Source organism: Aotus nancymaae, unplaced genomic scaffold (genome assembly GCF_030222135.1).
Source record: "Aotus nancymaae isolate 86718 unplaced genomic scaffold, 86718_ANA_hifiasm-v0.15.2.pri h1tg000003l, whole genome shotgun sequence".
NCBI lineage: Eukaryota > Metazoa > Chordata > Mammalia > Primates > Aotidae > Aotus > Aotus nancymaae.
Genome location: NW_026988414.1, coordinates 50,126,240 through 50,141,428, shown reverse-complemented (window position 1 = coordinate 50,141,428; position 15,189 = coordinate 50,126,240). Strand labels below are relative to the sequence as shown.

At 38.4% G+C, this 15,189-nt stretch overlaps 1 pseudogene; it reads left to right on the top strand.

Annotated features, from left to right (window-relative positions):
- The first annotated feature begins 6,651 nt into the window (after positions 1 to 6,651).
- The window catches only part of LOC105715612 (far upstream element-binding protein 2-like), a 46,590-nt pseudogene continuing 38,052 nt past the window's right edge, over positions 6,652 to 15,189 (top strand).

Sequence of the window (15,189 nt, the reverse complement as noted above, 5' to 3'; positions counted from 1 at the left end):
AACTTAAAATAAAAGTTAAAAAAGAAAAAACAAGAAGGCACAGGTGCGGTGACTCATGCCTGTAATCTCAGCATTTTGGGAGGCTGAGGCAGGAGAATTGCTTGAGCCCAAGAGTTTGAGGCTAACATGAGCACATGGCAAAATGCTATCTCTATAAAAAATCAGCTGGGCATGTTGACATAGGCCTGTAGTCCCAACTACTCAGGAGGCTGAAGTGGGAAGATTACTTAAGCATAGGAGATCGAGGCTGAAGTGAGCCATGATCATGCCACTGCACTCCAAACTGGGTGACACAGTGAGACCTTGTCTCAAAAAAAGAAAGAATATACAGCTGGGTTGGAGAGGTATAAAATGAGCCAAGAATGTCTTGTTTTGCCAGAAAGAAAGGAAATGATCAAAGAATGTTGAGAACATAGCAACATGACACAGAACCAGTTTGAAAGGTCAAATCTGGCAAAATTTGTGTCCCATCAATACCAAAAGATATTATTTAGCAATGGAAAAGAACAAATAACTGAGACCCACAAAAACGTGGTGACTCTTAAATACATCATGATAAATGAACAAAAGGAGATGGTAAAGACCACATATCACAGGATTCCACTTACATTAAATGTTAGGAAAGGTAAAAACACATTGATTGGTGCCAGGAGTACATATTAAGGGGCAACAGAATAACTCCTAATGGGCACTAGGAGAATTCCGGGTTATGAAATTATTCTGTATTGTGATTATGATGGTGGCTTCCCTAATAAAGCTGATGAAAAAAGAAATGAACACTGCTATAACAAAGTAGACTTTAGGGCAAGAAGCATGACTGCACAAAAAAAAAAAAAAAAAAAATGGGATGTTTCATTAAGATGAAGAAATCAATCTGCCAGGGAAATGTTAGAATTCTAAAGCTATAAGCCCCAAATAATATAGTGTCACCAAATGTATAAAGGAAAAATTCTGAGAACTAGAAGGAGAAATAGATAATTCCACAATCACAGTGGGAACAAGTACAGTTTCCATGCAAAAATTTGTAAAGTAACAATAACAAACTTGATCGTACTAACATTTCTAAACCATTATACCCAACCACTGCAGAGTACACATTCTTCTCAAGTGTATATAGAATATTAATCAAAATCAATCATATTCCAGGTCAAGGAACATTTCTCAACAAATTTTAATAATTTACAGTATGTTCTGTGAATACAGTGGAAATGAGCTAGGAGAAAAATGAAAAAAAAAAAACCTAGAAATTCCCTAAGTACTTGTGTGAGAAGAAAGAATCTATCTGGTCTTTTTTCTTTGGTTTCTCTTTCCTGAGACAGAGCTTCAAAAACCCTCAGAACCTCCTAATTGGAATGTCTTTTGTTATTCATAGCTTTGTATTATGTCACTAGTATAGCTGAGTTTCTATGAGTGGGGTGACTCATGAGAAGCCCTTAGATACTGTTGAGGAAGAGGCTGGTCATGTCAGAAAAACTGAGCATCTGATTAGAGGATTAAAACTTTCAGCCCCATCCCCCAACCTCTAGGGAAGAGACTGAGTTCAATTATGTAGCCAGTGATTTAATCCATTGTAACTACACAATGAAACCTTGATTAAAAACTCTGACCACTGAAGCTTGAGGTAGCTTCCTGGTTGGTGGATACTGATGTACTTAGAGGGTAGTGTACCCTGACTCCACAGAAACAGAAGCTCCTATGTTCAGGACTCTTCCAGATTTGCTCTGTGTACTTCATCTGGTATTCATTTGCATCCGTAATAAAATGGTAGTTGTAAGTACAGCACTTTTATGAGTTCTGAGTCATTCTAGCAAATTATAAAACCTGAGGAGGTTGTAGGGAGTTTTAAACTTGCTATTGGGCAGGTAGAAGTAGAGGCGGCTTGGGGACACCCAAAACTTGTAGCTAGCCTCTGAAGTAGAGGCAGTCATGTGGGACTGAGAGCCTACCCTGTGGAGTCTGTGCTCTCTCTGTATAGTGTCATAATTGAGCTGAAGTATTAATATTAGATAATTGGTGTTGGAAAGCAAGTTGTAAGTTAAGTTATATGTCCCTTAATAATTTATGCATTAAGAATAATAACAAATAGGTATTTGAAAATATTTTGTACTAAATTATAACAAAGACACAGCATATTAAAACTCTAGGATATAGCTAAGTAATGCTTAAAGGGAAACTAATAGACATAAATCCATATCAGAATAGAGAAAGAAAAGGCAAAAATTACTTATCTAAATTTCTATCTCAGGAAGCAAGAAAAGAATAGTAAATCAAAACCAAAAATGTATAAGAAGGAATTATTAGGAGAGAGATCCAAGATGGCTGATGATTAGCAGCTCGGGCACGTACCTCCCAGTGAAAGCGCAAAGAACGAGAGGACGCCACACTTTCAGACGAATATTAGTTGCTCACGGACCAGGAGATTCCCAGTGGAAGAGCTCCACGGGTCGCCAGGGCGACTCTTGTGGCCGGCGTGGCGGTTTTGCTGGTGCCTTAGCACGCCAGTTCTTGGTGCAGAGTCTGGAGATTCCCGGGCAGAAAAGCACTATCAATCTTAACACCGCTGTTGTGGCCGGCTCAGTGGATTGCTCAGAATCAGATTTCGGCGCAGGGAATCAACAAGTTGGACGTCAGAGACCCAGTTAGAAAGTCGGTAATTATAAAGACGACAGACAGACAAATATATAATGAAGGGAAGAAACCAGCGTAAAAAGGTAGAGAATACTCAAAATCAGAAGGCCTCTCCCTCTACAGGGGATTGCAATTCCTTATCAGTAACGGAACAAGGCTTAATAGATTACACGTGTGATCCAATAACAGAAGCAGGTTTCAAAACGTGGGTGATAAGAAACTTCTGTGAATTAAAAGAACTTGTTCTAACCCAATGCAAAGAAACTAAGAACCTTGAAAAAAGGTTTGACGAAATGTTAACGAGAATGGACAATTTAGAGAAGAATATAAGTGAATTGATGGAGCTGAAAAACAACACGAGAACTTCACGAAGCATGCATAAGTTTAAACAGTCGAATTGATCAAGCAGAAGGAAAGATATCAGAAGTCGAGGACCAGCTCAGTGAAATGAAACGAGAAGACAAGAATGCAGAAAAAAGGATGAAAAGGAATGAGCAAAGTCTCCAGGAAATATGGGACTATGTGAAAAGACCTAATTTACGTTTGATAGGTGTACCTGAATGTGATGAAGAGAATGAATCCAAGTTGGAAAATACTCTTCAGGATATCATTCAGGAAAATTTTCCCAACCTGGCAAGGCAGGGTAATATTCAACTCCAGGTAATACAGAGAACACCACAAAGATATTCTTCAAGAAGACCAACCCCAAGGCACATAATCGCCAGATTTATTAGGGTTGAAATGAAGGAGAAAATACTAAGGGCAGCCAGAGAGAAAGGTCAGGTTACCCATAAAGGGAAACCTATCAGACTTACAGCAGATCTCTCAGCAGAAACCCTACAAGCCAGAAAAGAGTGGGGGGCAATATTTAACATCCTTAAAGAAAAGAACTTTCAACCCAGAATTTCCTATCCAGCCAAACTAAGCTTTATGAGCGAAGGAAAAATTAAATCTTTTGCGAACAAACAAGTACTTAGAGAGTTCACCACCACCAGGCCTGCTTTACAAGAGCTTCTGAAAGAAGCACTGTACATATAAAGGAACAACCAATATCAGCCTTTCCAAAAATATATCAAAAAGCAAAGAACTTTAACACAATAAAAAATTTACATCAACTAATGGGCAAAACAGCCAGCTAGCATCAAACGCCGGTATTAAACTTATATATATTTTAATTGGATAAAAAGCCAAAACCCATCGGTATGCTGCATCCGGGCCCATCTTACATGCAACAATACACAAAGACTCAGAGAGAAGGAGGAAGATTTACCAATCAAACAGAGAGTAAAAATAAACCAATAAACAAAAAGCAGGAGATGCAATTCTCGCCTCTGATAAAGTAGACTTTAAAGCAACAAAGATCAAAAGAGGCGAGGAATGACATTACATAATGGCAAAAGGATCAATGCAACAAGAAGAGCTAACGATTCCATAGATCAACGAGATAGAAAATTAACAAGGATATTCAGAACTTGAACTCAGACCCGGAACAAGTAAACTTAATAAACATTTATAGATCTCTCCACTTCAAATACACAAAACATACATTACCACCTCACACCTATTCCAAAGGTGACTATATAATTGGAAGTAAATCACTCCTCAGTAATCGCATAGCATTTCATAGGTTTAAATTAAATATTGGTTGACTGTTTGTTTGTTATCTTCTTCCCTTATTCCTTCCTGACTACATCATTAAGTATAATTATCAGTATAAAAGAGGTTTTCAATACCCATTACTAAATTGCATTCTAGCCTGGGCAAGAAATCAATACTCCCATTCTCTCTCCCTCTTTCTTTTCCTTCTCCCTCCTCCCCATTCTGTCTCTCTCTTTCTCTTCCTTTTTCCTCCTCCCTATTTTCCTCTCAAAAAAAAAAAAAAAAAGAAGGAATTATTAGAGTTAAGGGGGAAAAATCAAAGAAATAGAAAATAAGCATACTGTAGAGAAATAAACTAAATCTAAAAGTTTATTCTCTGAAAAATTAACAAAGTTGATAAAACCTACCAGGACTGATCAAGAGGAAAAAATGGTACAAATTAACAAGAGAAAGAATAAATAGATAATATCACTATCATTTCTATAGAAATAAAACAAAAACGGAAACCAAAGTTGTGATATATATAATACCAATGGTTGACAATTTAGATGAAATAGGTAAATTCCTAGAACAATAAACTCTCACCAGAAGAACCAGAAAATCTGAATAGTCCAGTGTCTAATAAAGAAATTGATTACACACCTGTAATCCCAGCACTTTGGGAGGCCAAGGCGGATGGATCACGAGGTCAGCAGTTTAAGACCTGCCTGGCCAAGATGGTGAAACCCCGTCTCTACTGAAAATTACAAAATAAAACAATTAGCCGGGCGCGGTAGCACGAACCTGTAATCCCAGCTACTCAGGAGGCTGAGGCAGGAGAATTGCTTGAACCCAAGAGGTGGAGGTTGCAGTGAGCCAAGATCATGCCACTGCACTCCAGGCTGGGTGACAGAGCAAGACTCTGACTCAAAAAAAAAAAAAAAAGAAAAGAAAAAAAGAAATTGAGTATATAATTTTAAACTCTCTCACAAAAACATCTCCACATCCAAATCACTTCACCATTCAATTTTTCTAACTATGTTAAAAACTAACCTCACAAATCTAATACATAAATTAACCTGACAGAAATTATTCCAGAAAACAGGAAAAAAGTAGAATGCAGCCTAAATAATTTTCTGAAGACAAAATAACATTGATACTGAAATCTGACAAAAACATTACAAGAAAAGGAAATTGCAAACTGATTTCTCTCATAAATATATGTGCAAAAATCCTAAATAAAATATTAGCAAACAAATCCAGTAATAGATAAACAGAATAATGCCTGTCACATTCTAGTGTTGCAGCTGTCTCAAAAATACTGTTTGCACTCATTACTGAAATTAAACTAGTTATCAGACATGCCACTAGATATTATTTACTATACTAGTAAGCAATACACTTATGTATCACTGATTTGTTTTTATATATTTTAATAACTGTATTTTGTAGAATTTGTTTTCATTTTAAATAAAATGTGTGCCTTTTTAATCCTATGTATTTTATTTTGTATACTTCAAAACATACTTCTAAGAAGGGTACATTGACTTCATTAGACTGCCAGTGATTAGTGGTACAAAAAAGGCTAAGATGCCCTGTTTTAGAGTGATGCTTACAATTGACATGTTTCACCCATATGCTCAGGGTTTCCAGGTAAATATGTGTCAAGGACACAGAGATACATGAAGACGGCATTTCATAGGAAATACAGTGATTAAACAAGCAAATGGCAGAGGGAGCAGGGGCTCAGCAACCTGGAGAAATGGAGACTCTGCAGGAAGAAGACAATTAAAATGAAAACCCCATCATTAATGTTCTCAAACAGATAAAGATATTGCGTTCATTAAATTAGAATGGATCATTATATTTAAGGTACATTCAAATAATTTCAAACACTTTTAGAAATTAAAATTCCAATAAGAGAAGTGAAGAAATAAAAAACTGAAAGATAAGGGTGAAGAAATCTATCAGAAGATAGAGCTGGAGACACTTGTATGAACTTTTGTTAGTTTAATACAGATATAGAACTGGGATAAGAAATATAGATAATAATCCTGGAGAATCTTGTAGTGCCAGAAAATAAAGAAATTACACATACACACACACACACACACACATACACACACACACTTTCTCTCTAAAGGAGCAGAGGAGCCAAGTGAATGAGTTCTCAATAAACAAAACTGGAGCAGTTTCAGCAACATAATAAAGTAGTATTGGGTTATAACCCGAAGTATAAAATATATATCCATGATTTAAATGATTAAATAAATAAATGGGGAAGAAGACACTGATTTCCCTTGTGAAGAATTACAAGTAAGTCATGTGGATACACCCCCAATAAGGAGATGGAGCGTAATTCCCCACTCCTTAAGTATGGACTGTGCATAATGACTTCCTTCCAAAAACACACTATGGAAAGGGGGAGAACAGAGTAACATTACAATGGAGGAACCTGACAAATACTATCGCAGCCCAATGATCAAGGTCAGTGTCAAGAATGGTAAATCATGTTGATAGAATGCAGCCTTGATATGGTATGATGAGAATGGCACTTTATAATCTTACTCCCCAAAACTCATAAACCAAGTCTAATTATGAGAAAAACATGAGACAAATTCCAATAGAGGGGCACCCTACAAAATACTTGACTAGCACTCCTAAAAACTGTCAGTCATAAAAAACATGGGAAGTCTGAGAAACTGTCATAGCCAGTAGGAGCCTATGGAGACATGATGACTAAATAAATGTGGCATCTAGGATGGAATCCTGGAGCAGTAAAAGTAAAAACTAAGGAAATCTGAATAAACTATAAATTTCAGTTAATAATAATGGATCAGTGATGGTTCATTAATTGTAACAAATGTACCATACTAATTGATGTAAGGTATTAACAATGGGGGAAGCTGAGTAAGGAGGTATATGAAAACTATATACTGTCTTGGAAATTTTTTATAAAACCTAAACTCTTCTAGAAATAAAATCTGTTTAAAAAAAAAAGATAAGGGATAATAAAAAGACTGTATAAATGTAATAAATATATGGATATTATATGACAGCCTTTCTATTGAGATGATTATCAAAAGAAACACAAAAATAGATTTTAAGACAAAATAGATTTTAAGCCTGAAAAGAATCATTAAAGAGGACCAGTGTATAATAATAAAAGCTTCAAATTGCCAAGAGGATACAGTAATTCTACATGCACTAAAATATAGCACCAAACGCCTAAAGCAAAATTTAGCCAAAATACCAAAGCCATCATCATAAAAGGAGATATTAACTTTTTTCAGCAATTGATACATCACGTAGACAAAAATGTCATCAAGGATATAAAATATTTGAACAACATAACTAATAAACTTGGTCTAATGGATATTTGTCTGCATAGAGAGAGCCTTGTACCCAGTAATTCGATAACTCATTCTTTTCAAGCGCACACAGGATTGACCACATTTGTAGCCATAGAGCAAGCAAAAATGAATTTTTTTTTCTTTTATTATTGCATTTTAGGTTTTGGGGTACATGTGAAGAACATGCAAGATTGTTGCATGGGTGCATACCTGGCAGTGTGATTTGCTGCCTTCCTCCCCTTCACCTATATCTGGCATTTCTCCCCATGCTCTCTCTCCCCAACTCCCCACCCCCTGCTGTCCCTCCCCTATTTCCCCCCAACAGACCCCAGTGTGCAGTGCTCCCCTCCCTGTGTCCATGTGTTCTCATTGTTCAACACCCACCTATGAGTGAGAACACGCGGTGTTTGATTTTGTGTTCTTGTGTCAGTTTGCTGAGAATGATGGTTTCCAGGTTCATCCATGTCCCTACAAAGGATGCGAACTCATTGTTTTTGATGGCTGCATAATATTCCATGGTGTATATGTGCCACATTTTCCCTGTCCAGTCTATCATCAATGGGCATTTGGGCTGGTTCCAGTCTTTTCTATTGTAAACTGTGCTGCAATGATCATTCGTGTGCATGTGTCCTTATAGTAGAACGATTTATAATCCTTTGGATAGATACCCAGTAATGGGATTGCTGGGTCAAATGGAATTTCTATTTCTAGGTCCTTGAGGAATCGCCACACTGTCTTCCACAATGGTTGAACTAATTTACACTCCCACCATATTTTTTAAAATTGCAAACTCTTGAAAACCACCTAGACCTACTGAATCAGAATCTCTAGGAGCAGAACCTAAGAACTTACATTTTTGCAAAACTCGCCAGAAAATAACACAGTCAGTCTGCATACTTACATTTGGGGATAACTAAGTCCTTAAAAAAGAAAGAAAAAGGATGGGAAATACAGTTATTATATCATGCAATTTAAATTTAAACATTGTCTAGAATAACTTTATTATTATATAATAAAGATGCAGGAATTGCAGCACAGATAAGTGAAATTATTTGCTCAAAGAAAAAACGTTAGTTCCTTGACACCAATAAAAATATTTTTAATGTATATATTTGCATTTGGTCTTCTTACAACTGAATGTCCCTTTCATTCTGTGTCACCAAATTGAGAAGCGAATTAGGCTCATGGCTTGTGGGTCCTATTTGTTAAATCATACAGCTTGGAAATGACCCAGACTGCATACTAAGAAACATATTCATTTATTGTTTGTCTAACATGAACTGATACCAGAGACTTGTTTCACACACTGCTTGTCTTCAAAATTGTTCAGTTAGTTTCACTGGAATTTGCTTGCTCTTTACTGTGGGAGAATGTGGCTAGAAAGCAAAGGTCTGAGGAGAAAATTGCCAATGGTTAAAACAATATCTCTTGCTAGTTTTATTTGATCTCCTTGTGTCTATTGTCCTCTTAGATTTGCCTTCGGATATTTTTTCTTGCTGTAACAGAGAGTCTTTAACATTTAACTAAGGCCAGTTTAGGTAATTGAACATCGTAAGAAAGCTTGTATTTAGAGTGCATATCAACTAATATAGACTATCGCTTTACGTTGTATCACCAGTGAGGATAATTTGCCTCTACTTAGCCCAAGCCCTGGAAAAAAAATCAATACATTTTGATTTTCCCTTCCATTTTGTATGAAAATGGAAGATAGAATTTCTTCATAAATTAGGTTATGTCTGTAGGTAAATTGTAAGCAGCTACTATAGGGCAAAGCTCAGATATTGTTTCTGAGAAGCAGTAATATATACCTTCTCCACACTCACTATACAATTTAGCATTATAAGGGTGGAATTGTGGCTCTTCAGACAGCCTTGTTATTTATGAATTTCTTACAAGCTTAGAATTTGCAGAGTGAGGATATAGGAGTTCTGCACTCTTTATACTCAGTTTACTTTTGAGTAAAATGAGTAGAGGTTTGAGGCTCTGTACATGGAGGGTTTATGCTCCTTTCTGTCTGATGGATAAAACGTTTGCAAATATATATATATATATACACATATATATATATCCATCAGATAAAACGTTTGCATATATATATATTCATATATATATATATGAATATCAGCAATATCAGATTCTTTTCTTCTGTTTCTAAGATTTTGTCTTTTTTCCTCCTCAGATCTAATCTCAAGTGAATTTGAGACTCTAAAACTCAACAAATGAGCCATAAAAAGTGAGGAAAACAGACAGAAACCAGGAAAGAAAGCCCATGCTGTCCCATTCCCTTAAGCACCACGGAACCTTTATGTAGGGAGAGGTGACAGGGTAAAATGAGAATGTATGGGAAAAGTGCAAATTAAAAAAAATGCAAGAATTATGTTAAAATGCTATGTTGCTATAGTAATATTTTTGCATTAAAAACAGTTTAACTTCTGTGGCAACAAGAAAGCCATGTCTGTATTAGTATTTCCTAAAGTATATTCTTAAGAACAGTAATTATGCAAGATAGCAAATAAAATTACATAAAAAATTAAGTGATCAAACAGTATTTAGGAAATTGGGTTAAATAAGACTTTTTAAAGACTTTAATACTCTACCATAGAGGGTGAATATCCACAAGTGAGGCTCTAATATGCTACCTTTTCCAAACATATCTTATCACATGATTATTTTTCAATGAAGCATTTTACAGAAGTAAAGTTGATCTGTATTTATCAGAGGTATCTCGGGAACCTCCATAGGGATTAAGCAGCTCACCGGTCTAAGGTGAGGTGGAATGGATTTCTTAAGGTGAGAGAGCAGGGCCAGAAGCTAAGGTCTGGAACTGCCCAGTGTGACTGTCCTTGAAGAAGAGGAGCATTAGAATGGCCCATTTATGTACCCCAGAAGCATGGAGCTTCTTCTCTGAAGTTTCTTGAGATTTACTGGTGCCTCTCAGTTTCAGAAAAAGTTATCTACAATTCTCCTTAAAACTTGCATATCTTAATTAGGCTTAATTCTTATTAAAATGCCTACCTCTATTTAAACACACAATATAGGCATATCACACACACACATGTACATGCACACTTCTTTACACCTCCCAAAAAGAAGTCATACTTTCGGCTGGTATCCACAAAGGAGCTCATTTTGTTCCTGCTGCTGATCTCATGAATCTGTGAGCCAACATTCCCATGAGGAGCTGGCTGTCAACTATATTCATCAGGGGCTGCACAGGAGGATCAACATGAGGCACATCTTTTTGACTCTGGCTTTTCTTCAGGCACTAAAATCTTCACCATCATTTATTGAATCTTACACTGTATAAAGTGACCCTCTGAAGTAGTTATTATCCTCTGCATTTTACAATTGAGGATACTAAATTGGAAAGTTTAAAAACTTGCCAAGATTACACAGTTGTCTTCCAATATGCCTGTGCTTTAATATAAGTTGAAGAAGGAAAGTATTGATGGCTTCAAGAGGATAATAAAAAGGAACTGTTACTCCTGATAATGTATTAATTTGTAGGTATCTAGGAAGTTCAAAGTGGCAACTACTTCTCTCTCTCTCTCTCTCTTTCTCTCTCTGGACTTGATAAAAATCATTCTAAATCCTCTATTCTATTCAATAGCCAATTATACCAATCTCCTATAAAAATGATCAAATCCAAGGAACGATCCAAGATGGCCGATTAGGAGGAAGTCGGGATTGCAGCTCCGAGAGAAGGCGCAGAGGGTGAGCGGACGCCGCATTTCCAGACGATTTTTTACTGCCCATAGACCAGGAGATTCACAGGAGGAGGAGCCCCATGGGTCACCAGCGCCGCTGGTCTGACCTGCGTGGCCGCTTGGCCTACGCCCTGGGGCAGGGAGCAGTGGCTGGTTGAGCAGAGTGAGAAAGACTGAGTCCCCTCTGAGCCAGCAAGGGGAGCTGAAGCAGGGATTCAAGCCAGGAGACTCCCGGACAAGGGCGCGCCACGAATCTCAGAGCCACTGCTTTGGCTGATGCAGCAGCTCACAGGGCAGTGGATTTTTACTGCCCACAGACCAGGAGATTCACAGGTGGAGGAGCTCCACGGGTTGCCAGCGCTGCTGGTTGGACTGGCGAGGCTGCTCGGCCTGCACCTGGGGCAGGGAGGAGCGGCTCCTTGTGCAGAGTGAGCGAGACTGGATCCCCTCTGGGCCAGCAAGGGGAGCTGAGGCAGGGAGTTAAGCCAAGAGATTCCCGAGCAAAGAGGGCGCCACTGGAAACACGGCTGAACCCGGGACGGTCCAGCTCTGTGGAGGAGGGGCGTCCCCCACCGGGAAACACCCTGCAGTTCCCAGGGCAATTTGCCATAACCAAGACAACCCGCCACTACAGAGACTCCATCACTACAGGGGCGGGCCAGCATAGCGGAAGCAGTTCTAACTACACCCATATAAACAGGACTGCAGGGAAGTTCACACGGAACCTGGGCGGAGCCCACAGCAGCTCAGCGAAGCCTCTGCAGGCTAAGTGTGACTAGGCTGCCACCTTGTGGGCAGGGAAAACAATTGCAAGCCAGCGGAAAATCATAAAGCCCTAACTCCTCGGGACAGAACACCTGGGGGGAAGAAAAGGGGGTTTATGAGTTCACCTACTGCAGACTTAAAATTACCAAAATCAGAAAGACAGCAACTACAAAGTCAATAGGTGGATGAATCCACAAAGATGGGAAGAAACCAGCACAAAAAGGATGAAAACACCCAAAACCAGAACACCTCGCCTCCTACAAGGGAGCGCAACTCCTCACCAGCAAGGGAACAAGACTGGATGGAGAATGAGTGTGATGAAATGACAGAATCAGCTTTCAGAAAGTGGATAATAAGAAACTTCCATGAGCTAAAAGAACATGTTCTAACCCCATGCAAAGAAACTAAGAAACTTGAAAAAAGACTTGATGAAATGTTAACGAGAATGGACAACTTAGAGAGGAATATGAGCGAATTGATGGAGCTGAAAAACACAACACGAGAACTTCGTGAAGCATGCACAAGTTTCAACAGCCGAATTGACCAAGCAGAAGAAAGGATATCAGAGGTCGAAGATCAACTCAATGAAATAAAACGAGAAGGCAAGATTAGAGAAAACAGGGTAAAAAGAAATGAACAGAGTCAACAAGAAATATGGGACTATGTGAAAAGACCTAATCTACGTTTGATAGGTGTACCTGAATGTGACGAAGAGAATACATCCAAGCTGGAAAATACTCTTCAGGACATTATCCAGGAAAACTTCCCCAACCTAGCAAGGCAGGCCAATATTCAAGTCCAGGAAATACAGAGAACACCACAAAGATATTCCTCTAGAAGAGCAACCCCAAGGCACATAATCATCAGATTCAGCAGGGTTGAAATGAAGGAGAAAATACTAAGGGCAGCCAGAGAGAAAGGTCGGGTTACACACAAAGGGAAGCCCATCAGACTTACAGCAGATCTCTCAGCAGAAACCCTACAGGCCAGAAGGGAGTGGAGGCCGATATTCAACATCCTTAAGGAAAAGAACTTTCAACCCAGAATTTCATATCCAGCCAAACTAAGCTTCATAAGTGAAGGAAAAATAAAATCCTTTCCGAACGAGCAAGTACTCAGATATTTCATCACCACCAGACCGGCTTTACAAGAGCTCCTGAAGGAGGTACTACACATAGAAAAGAACAACCAGTACCAGCCACTCCAAAAACGCACGAAATGGTAAAGAGCATCAACACAATGAAGAATCTGCATCAACCAATGGGAAAAACAGCCAGCTAGCATCAAAATGACAGGATCAAATTCACACATAACAATATTAACCCTAAATGTAAACGGACTAAATGCCCCAATCAAAAGACACAGATTGGCAAATTGGATAAAAAGCCAAAACCCATCAGTGTGCTGTATCCAGGAAACCCACCTCACATGCAAGGATACACAAAGGCTCAAAATAAAGGGATGGAGGAAGATTTACCAAGCAAATGGAGAGCAAAAAAAAGCAGGAGTTGCAATTCTCATCTCCGATAAAATAGACTTTGAAGCAACAAAGATCAAAAGAGACAAAGGAGGACATTACATAATGGCAAAAGGATCAATGCAACAAGAAGAGCTAACGATCCTAAATATATATGCACCTAATACAGGAGCATCCAGATACATAAGGCAAGTTGTTAAAGACTTACAAAGAGTCCTAGACTCCCACACAATAATAGTGGGAGACTTCAACACCCCATTGTCAATATTAGACAGATCACCGAGACAGAAAATTAACAAGGATATCCAGGACTTGAACTCAGACCTGGAACAAGCAAACCTAATAGACATTTACAGAACTCTCCACCCCAAATCCACAGAATATACATTCTTCTCAGCACCACATCACACCTACTCTAAAATTGACCACATAATTGGAAGTAAATCACTCCTCAGCAAATGCAAAAGAACGGAAACCATAACAAACAGTCTCTCAGACCACAGTGCAATCAAGTTAGAACTCAGAATTCAGAAGCCAACCCAGAACCGCACAGCCTCATGGAAATTGAACAACTTTCTCCTGAATGTTGACTGGATAAACACTGAAATGAAGGCAGAAATAAAGACATTCTTCAAAACCAACGAGAACAAAGACACCACATACCAGAATCTCTGGGACACATTTAAAGCAGTTTCTAGAGGAAAATATATAGCAATAAGTGCCCACATGAGAAAAAAGGAGAGATCTAAAATTGATACCCTATCGTCAAAACTGAAAGAGCTAGAGGAGCAAGATGAAAAAAACTCAAAACCTAGCAGAAGACAAGAAATAACTAAGATCAAAGCAGAATTGAAGGAGATAGAGACACGAAAAACCCTTCAGAAAAATCAATAAATCCAGGAGCTGGTTTTTTGAAAAGATCAACAAAATAGACAGACCACTAGCCAGACTAATAAAAAAGAAAAGAGAGAACAACCAAATAGATGCAATAAAAAATGATAAAGGGGATATCACCACAGATTGCACAGAAATTCAAACCATCATCAGAGATTATTACAAACAACTCTATGCACATAAACTAGAAAACCTGGAAGAAATGGATAAATTCCTGGACAGTTGCCTCCTCCCAAGCCTAAACCAGGAAGAAGTCGAAACCCTGAATAGACCAATAACAAGGTCTGAAGTCGAGGCAGCAATTAAGAGCCTACCACCCAAAAAAAGCCCAGGTCCAGATGGGTTCACAGCCGAATTCTACCAGACAAAGAGGAACTGGTACCATTCCTACTGAAACTATTCCAAATAATCCAAAAAGAGGGAATCCTTCCTAAATCATTTTATGAGACCAACATCATCCTAATACCAAAACCCGGCAGAGACTCAACAAGAAAAGAAAACTACAGGCCAATATCCATGATGAACATAGATGCAAAAATATTCAATAAAATACTGGCAAGCCGATTGCAACAGCACATCAAAAAGCTTATCCACGATGATCAAGTAGGATTCATCCCGGGGATGCAAGACTGGTTCAATATACGCAAGTCTATAAATGTAATTCACCACATAAACAGAACCAAAGACAAAAACCACATGATTACCTCAATTGATGCAGAGAAGGCCTTCGACAAAATTCAACAGCCCTTTATGCTAAAAACTCTCAATAAACTAGGTATCGACAGAA